At 31.4% G+C, this 13,466-nt stretch overlaps 1 pseudogene; it reads right to left on the reverse strand.

Moving 5' to 3' along the window:
* Positions 1–2,051: 2,051 nt before the first annotated feature.
* LOC125842591 (putative disease resistance protein RGA1) lies at positions 2,052–12,245 on the reverse strand (annotated as a pseudogene).
* Positions 12,246–13,466: the final 1,221 nt, after the last annotated feature.

The following is a 13,466-nucleotide window of genomic DNA, read 5'->3' on the forward strand; positions in this document are numbered from 1 at the left end:
TCAATACACTTTAGACATGGTGGATATCAATACATTATAAAAATTATAGGAATCATATATTTCATATGTATTTATCCTAGTAATATAATTAATAGAAACCTCAGAGAATCATGTACCAGTGTTGTAGTTTCGCGCCCTTGTGTTATGCCTATTTGATAACTTGAACATGATTACTTATATTTATTAAGTATTAATATAACCTCTAATTAATTAATCGTATAATTGATATACTTGAATAAATTTAAATCATATGTTTAAATATTTTTAAAATAATTGTTTAAGTTATATCAAATCAATAGTTATACATAGAATATGTATTTGTAATCATTTGATTGTTTAAATTATATACCCTTTAACCTTGATAACTAAAGTTAATATAATTTTTTGATTTTATAATTTAAAAATATGCCTTAGTAGAATTTATTGATTATATATATGATTTTATTGATTATTTAATTAAGAATAGGGCCTAACTATTTATAAACATATACAATACATAATATGTATACAATTTTATTTATATTTATATTTTTATTTTGAAACATCTTCTTAATTAATATAATTGAAGTAACTAATCGTGTATTCGTGGTTAGAAATGGTGAAATAATTTTAATAATTACTATAAGTTATTATAAATTTGTTTAGAGCAATTAGAATATACAAAATTTGATATGTTATTTGAGGTATAGTTATAAATGTCTTATTATATCTTTTTTCATATTTAAAACATCTAATTCTCAAAATTATATTCTTATTTTATTCATAAAAGAAAAGCACACACATTATATGACCGGTCTATTAATCATGGTAGAATTATATAAGTTTATTCATTGATTTTATTTAAAGAAAAGTCAATTGTAAATTTGAAAATTATACTTAATTCAACTAAATTATGTATTACCGAGTAGTTAGTATAATTTTTAATTGGAAAATAATTTACTTTTGTCTATTATTAACATGAATTTTAATTGTCTCCTTCGATAGAAAATTCTATATTAAATGAAAAGAATTTTTAAAAAATGTATATACTAATTATGCTATACTTTATTTACATACATTAGACATCTTGTAATTTAAATATCCTACAAAAATACATCTATTTTAAAGTATTATAATTGATCATTAGGTATTGAGTGATCTTTTATTTATTCTTTTTGAAACATCCTCTTAATTAGTATTATATGAGTACTTTAATTTTTTATTCATGGTTAAAATTAGTGAAATAATTCTACCAATTTCTATATATGTTAATTCTTGTTTGGAATGATTATAATATAAAAAGTTAATGTGTTATTAAAAGTTACAAAAGTCTTTAGTCAGTTATTTTTTTTTATAAATATCTAACTTCCAAAATTACATTACTTTTTCTTTTGAAAAACATCCATTATATAGAAGAATCTATTTAGTTGATTATATTTAAAGAAAAATTTAATTATAATTTTATGAATCTACGCTTAATAACTATGTTTTACTAAATTTGTATTAAAAAATAATTAAGTATAATCTTAAGTAGATAGTCATTTGTAGTTATTATTAATGAGAAATTTAATTGTCTTCTTCAATAAAGAGATCTATTTTAAGCGAAAAAAATAATTTTTCAAAGGTATGCATTGGTACATTGTGTACATAATTGAGTTCGGGAAGGAGTAGAGGAAGGAGAGTAGGCTATATATATATATATATATATATATATATATATATGTAGAACATAATTTGTATGGTATAGTAATGAAAACAATATTAATGTATAAAAACAAAACTACAATTTTTTTAATTAACTGAATAATATTTTTTTAAAAAATAAATCGAATGAACTATACACACATAAATATACACAAAAACACTTTTATTTCCCTTGGTAGACAAAAAGTTTGTATTTTAGTAGTTCAAGGAGTTTGGAACAATAGAAAAAAGTTACTTTTGTTTTGGAGGGAAAAGTATGATGGAATAAATGCAAAAATTGAAATAAGGATATTATAGTCTTTTTGCCTTTCTGGCCAAATTCTGGCCAATTTTTTTCTGGCCTTTTAGCATTACCCACAAATAAATATTTACTTATAGAGATTAGGAATGTAAGCAATTTTGTGCCAGTCTTCTCCTATTCCCTTCTCACACCTCTTGAACACTATTGGACATTGAGTAATTGTTAAAGTTATGAGGGCTGTTAGGTGCTGCAATCCCTCCGGTAAACATTTTAGCATCTCGCAGAACTTGACAGATAACTTTGTGAGTGAAGTTAAGCCTTTCACTCCTTCCTCGGGGATACTCTCTAGTGTGTCACAATGGTCAATGGTCAGACTCTGCAAAGCATGGAGACTAGCAAGGCTGGTAGGCAGCTCTTTGAGATTCTTAAAGAAAGAGATTTCCAAGTATTTGAGATTTGCAAGGCTTTTGAACATCTCTTCTGGGAGTGAAGCAACTTCATAGTTACTACTAATATAGAGGTAAGTAAGAGCCCTAAGATTAGATATGGACCTCAAAACTGTTGCATCTGTCACATAAACTTTCAATGTCTTGACAGAAGAAAGGGTCGGAATAACAAACATAGGGCACCCGTGAATTATCATCTCTTCAAGCACTGGGAATTGCTCTTCTCCTTTCTTTTTCAGCGATCCTTTCAGATTACCAAAGTCCCATATAACAAGTTTCCTCAAGGATGGAAACCTTATTCTTGTGGGGAACCTAGAATCAACATCAATATCCACTTCTTCAACATACTCCACATACGCAGACCCCTAGCATAACTTCAGAGTTTCTAGACAAGGCAGCTCACCAAAGTGTGGTAAGCAAGAGCGGTTTTCACAACCTCTAAATGTAATAGAGACAACATTTCTCAAAGCTGAGTGATTCATCCACCCAGGGAAATGGAATCCTTTGAAGCCACTGATTGTTAAAGAAATTAGATTGGAGTGTAGTTTGAGGGATTCAAGCACTTTGACTTCTTCTAATTCATATCTATATGGTTCATCCCAACTCATGCTTAAAGAATGCAGATTCACTTTAGCAGATAAATTGGCTTCTTTTGCATCCTTATCATTCTTCACTCTCTCAAGATGCGAGATTTTAATTGAGCCATAGAGATTTAGGCTTCCTAGTTCACCAAGTTGATAACCTTTCCTCTCGCCCACTACAAAGCAATCTAGAGTCTTAAGACATGTCAAAGACCCTATCCTTGGTGGCATAGATTTCAATAAATAGTTATCAAGTAAAAGATTTCGGAGACTAACAAGTTTACTTGTTTGTTTTGGCAAACAACAAAGTGATTGGCAATACTGTAGATCAAAAGTCTGCAGATTTTAAAGATTGCATAACTGCTTTGGAAGACTACAAATTCTACCATTGTTAGATAAATCCAGGTATCTTAAATGTACTAGATCTCCAATGGAAGACGGTAACTGCTTAAGTTTTAATTTACTTAGATTAAGCACTCTTAACGAGATAACCTTTTTCAAGAGGGAAGGAGGGTAAGAAGACACCACTTGAGCAAAACCAATGGGCATCTTATGCGAGTAACCTTTGGCATTTATTTCACGGATATTGTTGCCTGATGTGCTAGCTGTAAACAGAGATGTAGCCATATCATGGATGAGATCATGCATACTGAAATAAGTTTTACCAGATTTAACTTCAATCTCTTGGAAAAAAGACCTCAAGTATAATTCATTCCATACTTCATTTGCCACATCCTCTAGCTCCATATTTCCATTTAATAAAAGAACATTGTGTGCCATCCAGAAAGCAATTAGCTTTTCTTTTTTCATTTCGGTGTCCTTTGGGAACACCGCACAATACACAAAGCATTGTCTCAAATCAAGTGGAAGATGATGATAACTCAGTCTCAGGGCAGACAGAATAGAACTTACATCTTAAGGTAAATTCCAAATCTCGCTATCTCTCACATGTTCCCATTCTCTATCTTCTCTCTTGAAGCGCAAAATACCTCCAAGAGTCTTGGCTGCTAGAGGCACCCTACCACATTTTTTCACAACCTCCTTTCCGATAGCCACAAGGTTTTGATTTATTTCTTCCTAGTGTCCAAATGCACGTTGCATGAACAACAACCAACAATCTTCTAGAGACAGATTTGACAATTCATATGGTTGCAGAGTTCCCATAATTAATCCAACATTTTCGAGACGAGTAGTGGTCAGAACAGAAGCACCACTTGCTCCAACCTTCAAGACTGCTCTTGAATTATCCCACTTCTTTTGATCTTCATTCCAAACATCATCTAAGACAAGCAAGTATCTATTTCCATTCAGTAACTCTTGAAGCTTCTTTTGAAGTGGAGCCAAGTCCATGTCACTGAGTGACTCCCCTTCAATAGATTCTCTGATTGCCTTTATCAACCTCTTCTCATCAAAATCATTGGAGACACAAATCCATATTTTGGGATAAAAATGCTCAGTTACTGTCTGATCATTGAAGACAATTTGGGCAAGTGTCGTCGTTCCTAGTCCCCCTATACCAACTATTGGGAGGACTGAAAGTTCTTGGGCATCACTAACATTGTTTATCAGGATTTTCACTATCTCGTCCTTTTCTTTGTCCCTTCCATAACCTTGTGGTTCAATTAAAACAGAACCTGGTCCAAGCAATGTCCACATGAGAATATTGTTACATTCAAGTTCATTAAGGATCAAATAGAGATTATTTTCGCACAATAAAGAAATATGGATGAGCTGAGGATGTTGGAAATCTTTGAAACTTCCCCTTACCCCAAAAATACACATGAATTTAATATAGAAAATGATCAAATATACTCATACAATTGGAAATAGTTTATATATATCCATCGTTATACTTTTGTTCTAACCCTGTTATACTATCAGTCCAAATATGCCCCTCCTTTTATGTAAAGAAAAAAACTCAAAGCGGAAGGAATGGTTTGGGTATGAGTTAAACGGTAGGTTTCTAAAGAAATCTGGTATTTAAAATTGTTGTCTCATGTATTCAGATTATCAAATCAGAAATAATAAAAGATGAAAAGAAAAACACAAAGAACTATCCGAGTCCACAAACCCACTGTGTGTCCTTAAGAAATTTAATCCCCTCAAGTACCCGAGGTTGCAGATTAATTTCTCCCAAGATAAAACGGATTAACCATTAAAGAAGTAGCGGTACCTCAAACTTTCATAATTTCAACGAACTCAAAATGACAGCAACGAATCACACACACAGACACGATTGATCAATTTTGTTTTGTAAGAAATGTATGCAAAAGAAGGGAAGAATTCAATTTAGAAAAATGAGAGAAAACATCTCTATTTATAGCCAACAAAGGGTAAAGGTCACAACTATTTGGAAAAAAGACAACCTTTCAGAAAGGTCACAACACTTTGGAAAAGGCATAACCTTTCAAACGGTCACAACCCTTTAGAAATGACACAACCTTTCATAAAGGTCACAACCCTTCGGCATAGTCACAACTCTTCAGGAGAGTCACAACCCTTCATTTCCTATTCACACCTTTTAAACCCAACAATCCCCCACATGAATAAGGAATGACTATTGTTAAAACATATGCATGAAAAACTGTGTGATTCGTAATTAAGGATTGATTGTCTTTGGATAAGTGGGTTTCCCTTTAAACTTTCCATAGTGAACATATATCGGATATACTCGGTCAATCGGTAGATTTGATATCTTTGAACCGTCGAGCTTTGGTGTATACCTAGATAACATAAGTCACACAATCAACCCTTGAACTGTTTTTAGTTCTCATTGTTTTGTTCGTTTCAGCCATGAACACGTCTTGGTTTATAAGCGCGTAGAGAACTGGCCTTACCGGATTCTCCTTGAAGCGGCTTACACTTCACACTTACATAGGTGATTTCTAAATGTGTTATCCCGTAGATACACCATTTGATATACCATGTATCAAACTTAGAAATCATTAAAAAGTCCTAATGCATTTATCCTTGTTACTGAACATTGTCTAATCATGAGAATGGACCATAAAAATATTTTGACAATCTTGAACCGTCATCAATGACTTTGTTTGATCTCCTTGAACCTAGATCTTAGGATCTCCAGTCTTCTAGGTAGAGTTACCGCCACAATGACTTGTTCTCGGCCATAGTCCTATTCCCTTTGATAATCTATCAACTCCCTCTCTAGTTAGGCCTTTTATAAGTGGATCCGACACATTATCCTTTGACTTTACATAGTCAGTTATGATAATTCCACTAGAGAGTAGTTCTCTAATGATATTATGTCTACGTCATATATGACGAGACTTTCCGTTATACATCATGCTCCATGCCCTACCTATTGCAAATTAACTCTCACAGTGTATGCATACTGGAGCTAAAAGGTTTGGGCCAAAAATATTTCAAGAAATTTTGGAGTCATTCAACTTCTTTACTGGCCTTATCTAGAGTGATAAACTCATATTTCATAGTAGAGCGAGCGATACATCTCTGTTTAGAAGATTTCCAAGAGACTGCTCCTCCATCAAAGTAAATACATATCCACTCGTGGATTTTACTTCATTTGACCTGGTGATTCAATTTGCATTACTATATTCTTCCAATACTGTTGAATATTAGTTATAATGCAAAGCAATAGTTTTTTAAGTATATTTTAAATACTCCAAAAATCTTTTCATTGTCATCCAATGAGTTTGATTGAGATTACTCGTGAACCGACTTAGTTTATTAATAGCACATGCTATATCTGATCGCGTACACTTCATGATATATAGTATACTTCTCAATACTCTAGCACAATCCAATTGCGAATCACTTTTGCCTTCATTCTTTTGAACTACAAATCTCACATTTATTGGAGTCTTGACAATATTGAAATCCAAATGCTTGAACTTGTCAAGTACATTTTCAACCACATCAGTAACTTCAATGTCTTTCATATCGAAGTTACATTCTAGCATATGCTTAGTAGCATTTATGTCAGAAATGTCTTTTTTGATGATCAACATGTCATCAACATAAAAACAAACAATGACCTTGTGATTTGGAGTGTTTTTAATGTAAAAACATTTATCACATTCACTAATCTTGAATTCATTTGCCAACATAGTTTGGTCAAACTTCGCATGTCATTATTTGGGCGCTTATTTTTAGTCCACATAGTGACTTAACAAGTTTACAAACTTTCTTTTCTTTACCAGAACCACAAAACCCTTGGGTTGTTCCATGTAAATTTCTTCCTCCAGTTTTCCATTTAAAAAAAAATGTTTTCACATCCATTTTAAGGAATTTAAAAGCCATATTTTGCAACTAACACAATTAACATCTGAATTGATGTAATCCTAGTTAGTGCTATTATATGTCAAACAAGGCTTTCTTACTGTCTAAAGCCTATGACAACAAGTCTGTCTTTGTATTTGTCAATAGTTTCATCAACTTTCTTTTCCTTTTGTAGATCCATTTTGAACCCAAAAGTTTATTTCCTGGAGGAAGATCAACCAACTCTCAAGTATGGTTGCTCAAGATTGAATCTATCTTACTATTGACAGCCTTTTCTCAAAGAGAATGAGTCCACAANAGCATATGCTTAGTAGCATTTATGTTAGAAATGTCTCTTTTGACGATCACAATGTTATCAACATAAAAACAAATAATGACCTTGTGATGGAGTGTCTTTAATGTAAAAACATTTATCACATTCATTAATTTTGAATTCATTGCATGTCATTATTTGGGTGCTTGTTTTTAGTCCACAGAGTGACTTAACAAGTTTAGAGACTTTCTTTTCTTTACCAGAACCACAAAGCCCTTGGGTTGTTCCATGTAAATTGGGTTGTTCCATGTAAATTTCTTCCTCCAATTTTCATTTAAAATAAAAATGTTTTAACATCTACTTTGACGAATTTGAAGGCAATATTCCGCAACTAGCGCAATTAACATCTGAATTGATGTAATCTTAGTTAGTGCTATTATCTGTCAAACAAGGCTTTCTTATTGTCTAAAGTCTATGACAACAAGTCTTTCTTTGTATTTGTAAATAGTTTCATCAACTTTCTTTTCCTTTTGTAGATCCACTTTGAATCCAAAAGTTTATTTCCTCGAGGAAGATCAACCAACTCTCAAGTATGGTTGCTCAAGATTGAATCTATCTTACTATTGACAAACTTTTCTCAAAGAGAATGAGTCCACAAAGGACATAACTTTTAGAATATGAGACTCATTTTCAAGAAGAAATGTTACAAAATAAAACTCGTAGGAAGTAATTTGTCCATTGACATTTACTACGCCTCCGAATCTCTTTATTAAGTACATTCTCCTTTGGTTCTTTCCAAGGTCGTTTAGACCCTTCACATGACTATCCGATAGTTTGGACTTATGAACCATAAATCGACATGCTTTACTATTTGTAGCATATCCAATGAACATACAATCCACAGTCTTAGGATCTATTTTGACCCTTTTGGGAGTAGTTCCCTCATTTCCATTTCTCATATGGAATAAACTGTATTAGAAATTGTTAGATCACTATCTTTCAAGAGTTATTACTTGTATATACTTTAAGGGAGGACAAGCAATTCTTTATCTGGATACAACAAAGCTTGAACAAACACAACTTTTTGTTGCTCCCTTTCTTAACAAACAAAAGTTTTTTTTTTTTAAAAATAAAATTTGTTACTCCCTTTACTAACAAACAAAACTTTTTGTTTTTCTCTTTCTGAACAAACAAACGTTTTGTTGTTCTCTTTTGCTATAATGATAGCACCCCCCACAAATTTTGTGGTAAACCTGAACTTATAAATAGGAAATTCAACATTTCTTTCAAAGTTCAGTTTTTTTCCTATCAACAATTTCATTAGATTGAGGTGAGAATGTGCAGTAATTGAATGAATGATTTCATTTTCCAAATATATTTCTACAAAAGAAGATTCATATTCTCCACATCTACCACTTCTAATCATGACAATTTTTTTTTTATCCAACTGATTTTCAACTTCAGTTTTATATTGCCTATATGTTTCTATTGCTTCATCATTACCATTCAACAAATAAACATAACAATATCTAGTGCAATTGTCAATAAAATTTATGAAACACTTTTTTCCCACCACGAGATGATGTTGACTTCATATCACAAATGTCAGTGTAAATCAATTCTAAGGTATTAAAATTTCTTTCAACAACACATACTTGACATTTTGATTTATTGCACTAGAAGTCAGGCAAAACTTCTAAGTTGATCAGTTTTTGCAAGGTTTTGTAATTGACATATCCCAACCATTTATGTCACAAACAATTTGATTCAAGCAACTAAGAACAAACAAAAATACTAAGTTTGAAAAGACCTTCTGTGAGGTAACCTTTTCCTACAAATATTTTGTTCTTTACTTTTTATAACTTTCTCAAATACAGACATTGTTTTAGAGTCAAGAGTCAACACATTGCCATATGTCCTTTTCAAAAGGACATTTCCATAACATTCAATTTGTTATACAATTACCCATGACCATAGTCTCATTGGTCCAATAAGCGCATTATGACCCAAATGTTTGTTTTACAAAACAAACATAACAGATCATTTTTAACCAATGTTCATGTCTATACAAAAAATATATTATTTTAATAGACATATCTTTTCATGAAAAGTCACAATAATTAAAGTGAAACTTTTTCATCAAAGAATACAACTCTTTTCAATGAGTAATATAATTTTGTGATTTCATACTAGTCATATCATATACTAGTAAAGAGAGGCTCAACAACCACAATATCAAATATACTCCAAGAATGTTGTGGGTCTAACATAATACAAGATTGTCATTAAATTTCATATCTTGTACTTTCAAATTTAAATTAGATAGTAAGTCTAATTTTGTCTTTATCACAAGTAAAAAACTCCCCACATTTTAAATATGTTCTCAAAAATATTTTTCAAGTATTTGAAATTATTTTCCACATATTTTTTCCCATGCTTACACATTAGCAACACGAAGCCTTCTTTTGGAGATTTAATCCATATAAATACCCATTGTAAGCACAAAAACCACTAATTTTATGTCACTAGTGTTTTTTTCCCTTTTGTCACAACTAGACAAATCACTTAGTATTTAGAATACTAACAATAAAGATTCAATCTTTATACAACTTGTTTCTAGTTTAACGATGAAGTTTTTATATTCTTCTAATCGTTAACCGAATGAACCTTGAATTCTGATGAAGTTTTAATATTCTTCGAATAAGTTTCACATTCAGACAGAGTAGTAAACCAAAAAGGTTTTAATCTCCAGAAATCTCAAATACAATATTGTTTCGAGCTAACGATGAAGATTTTATCTTTTTCAATCATTTAGCCTTAATATTTCTGACGAAGATTTTGTACTCTTCAAGTCAGAATATTCATTCAAACAAAGTATTTAACAAATTGGTGAAATTTCTATATTCTTCAAAACAATGCACAATCTGATTTGTTTGTGAAGTTCTTATATTCTTCAAACCAAATGAGTAAAAAAAATCTCCAAAAGTCAAACACAATCAAATTTCACATGGAGTAGAAAACTACTAAAGGTTTTTTTTCCTTCTCTAAACAGAATACATATTAATAATAATAAAGACATATTCTGAGATCATCACATAATGACTCTATCCTAACATTTATGAAATAAATTTCATAACTTATAAAGGATAGAAAATGAAAATAATAATTAAGGAAAGTAAAGATAGAACCTGATTTTTACTCTCATTGAATCATATTCTATCTGTCAGCAATAATTCCATGCAAGTCACTTTTTTTGCTAATTTTTTTTTTCTTTTCTCAGTTTCCATCATATTCCTATTTTCCTCAAGAAGACATTTAATTTCAACAAGAAACTAAACTCATGTTCAAATATTGTTATGAGACAACATTTGTTCATTTACTTCTTCTTGTAGTTATATAAAATCAAGAATATAGGGAAAAAATTAAAGTGTTCATCTTAGCCTTTATACACAAAATAATTCTCATTGAAAAGAAAACTAAAGGGGTGCAATGCTTGAATGCACTTGGGAAATAAATAAAAATAATCTTACCCATCCAAGGAAAACTTACAACAAAAAATATACTCGAACATATTAAAGTAGTACTAATTCATCCCAAATCTCTTTTATCATATGATAAATAATTTTCTTTTTCTTCTTTTTCTTTCCCCAATAAAAAGAACACAGAAAATAGAAGTGATTTCCTTACCACAGAAAATACCAACATTAAATTTCTTAAGCTTGCTGTCTCCTGTATTCAGATTATCAAACCAGAAATAATAAAAGATGAAAAGAAAAACACAAAGAACTATCTGAGTCCACAGAACCCACTGTGTGTCCTAAAAAAATTTAATCCCCCCAAGTACCCGATGTTGCAGATTAATTTCTCCCAAGATAAAACGGATTAACCATTAAAGAAGTAGCGATACTTCAAACTTCTATAATTTCAACGAACTCAAAATGACAGCAACGAATCACACATATAGACACGATCGATTGATTTTGTTTTGTAAGAAATGTATGCAAAAGAAGGGAAGAATTCGATACAGAAAAATGAGAGAAAACCTCTCTATTTATAGCCAACAAAGGGTAAAGGTCACAACCCTTTGGAAAGAAGACAACCTTTCAGAAAGGTCACAACACTTTGGAAAAGGCATAACCTTTCAAACGGTTACAACCCTTTAGAAATGACACAACCTTTCATAAAGATCACAACCCTTCGGCATAGTCACAACTCTTCAGGAGGGTCACAACCCTTCATTTCCTGTTCACACCTTTAAAACCCAATAAAAATTGAGTTGGATAATTTGATTCTAAGCTAGCCAAAATTGATAAATTTGTATCAAAGTATAATGAGAGGAATATATTTAGACCGAAAGTATAATGAGAGGTATATTTAAACTATTTATGATAGTACATGAATATATTTGGCTCTTTTCCAAATTTGATAAATTCCAAAATATAATCCAAGTTATTGTTATACTAATTTAAGATGAGTACCTGTTTTCCGTCTAACAACTTGTCTCTCTATAATCTTTTCGTGCAAATGAAAATTCTTTCTTTCCTCTGCAATTGCATTTAGTTTTTTCATCACTTGTCCATCCTTTTCCCGACCTTGTGACGGAAAGGGATAACCTTTGGATGATAACGACCATATGCAAACTGGGAGAATCGTGTGGCCTTAGTTTTATATTCATCCAAGATGTCATCGACTTCATATGTAGCAGCATTGAGTTTTTGCAACCAATTTTCTAGTGGCTTGTCGTTGAGTTGCTTCTCCTGAGCATCTTCAAGATTCCACATTTCCACGACTGTAATCATCAAGATTTGAAAAACCCAATTTCAGATCTATAATTTATTAATCAATCGCAGCCCCAGATAAGTAAACAACCCAAAAAAAAAGGGAATTGCTAAAACCAAAGAAGAGTTGATTAGCAAAAGGGTAGTTGCAGGTAAATGTAACGCACCGTTGTTTTTGTGAATGCCGAAAAAAGACTATATAGTTTATCTTCTTGTTATTTGTGATGCAAGAAAAACGAGGATAAAACTAAGTAAAAGGAATGATGAAGAAAGTGGGGATCCGAGAAAGTTGAGATTGGGTCATAGAGAAGACAGAGGTGACGGCAATTATGGACGTATTATTGAATATTAAATTTTATATTTGAGCGTTACCTTAGATTTTTCCTCTTTCCTATCTATACAGATAAAACCTTTTTTTTTTTTTACGAAATTGGCTTTTGTTAGAAAGTTTTTTATCTCCTATGCTCTAATGTGGAATATTATGGGCAACTTTATTTAGCCGTATAAAATTTATAATTTCAAAAATATCAATAGTAAAGTTAGTATAGTTAATATATTTTTAATAAACATTTTCTTAAGGATGAAATTAGGTTAATATGGATCAAGTCAAATATATCGAGGAAGTACATGTTAGACATGGATGAATGTTTTTGATTTTTGTTAATAATTTAATCAAATAGTTTAGATAATAAGATTTAGGGAAATGCATAAGTACCCCCAGCCTATACCCGAAATCCCAGAGACACACCTAACATTTACTAAGGTCCTATTACCCCCCCGAACTTATTTTATATGTAATATTCTACCCCTTTTTGGCCTACGTGGCACTGTCTTGTGGGCCCAGCGCATGTTGACATTTTTTTCGAGGATAGTGCCACGTAGGCTGAAAAGGAGTAGAATATTATAGATAAATTAAGTTCAGGGGGGTAATAGGACCTTAGTAAAGATTAGGTGTGTCTCTGAGATTTCGGGCATAGGCTGGGGGGTACTTATGCATTTTCCCTAAGATTTATAATAAAGTCTTAATATTACTAACTAAATATTTGTTAATTAAAGTATTTTTACAAAAATAATAATTTACCATTCTATTTACTTTCATAGCTAATAACTACAATTCGTTGTCACCTATCATTATTAATTATCAATAATTTAATCAATGTTGTCAATCATCAAAGTTATTCATAATCACCATTAGCCATTATTCATAAGGAAAAATCTTTTTGG

Source organism: Solanum stenotomum, chromosome 10 (genome assembly GCF_019186545.1).
Source record: "Solanum stenotomum isolate F172 chromosome 10, ASM1918654v1, whole genome shotgun sequence".
Taxonomy (NCBI): Eukaryota; Viridiplantae; Streptophyta; class Magnoliopsida; order Solanales; family Solanaceae; genus Solanum; species Solanum stenotomum.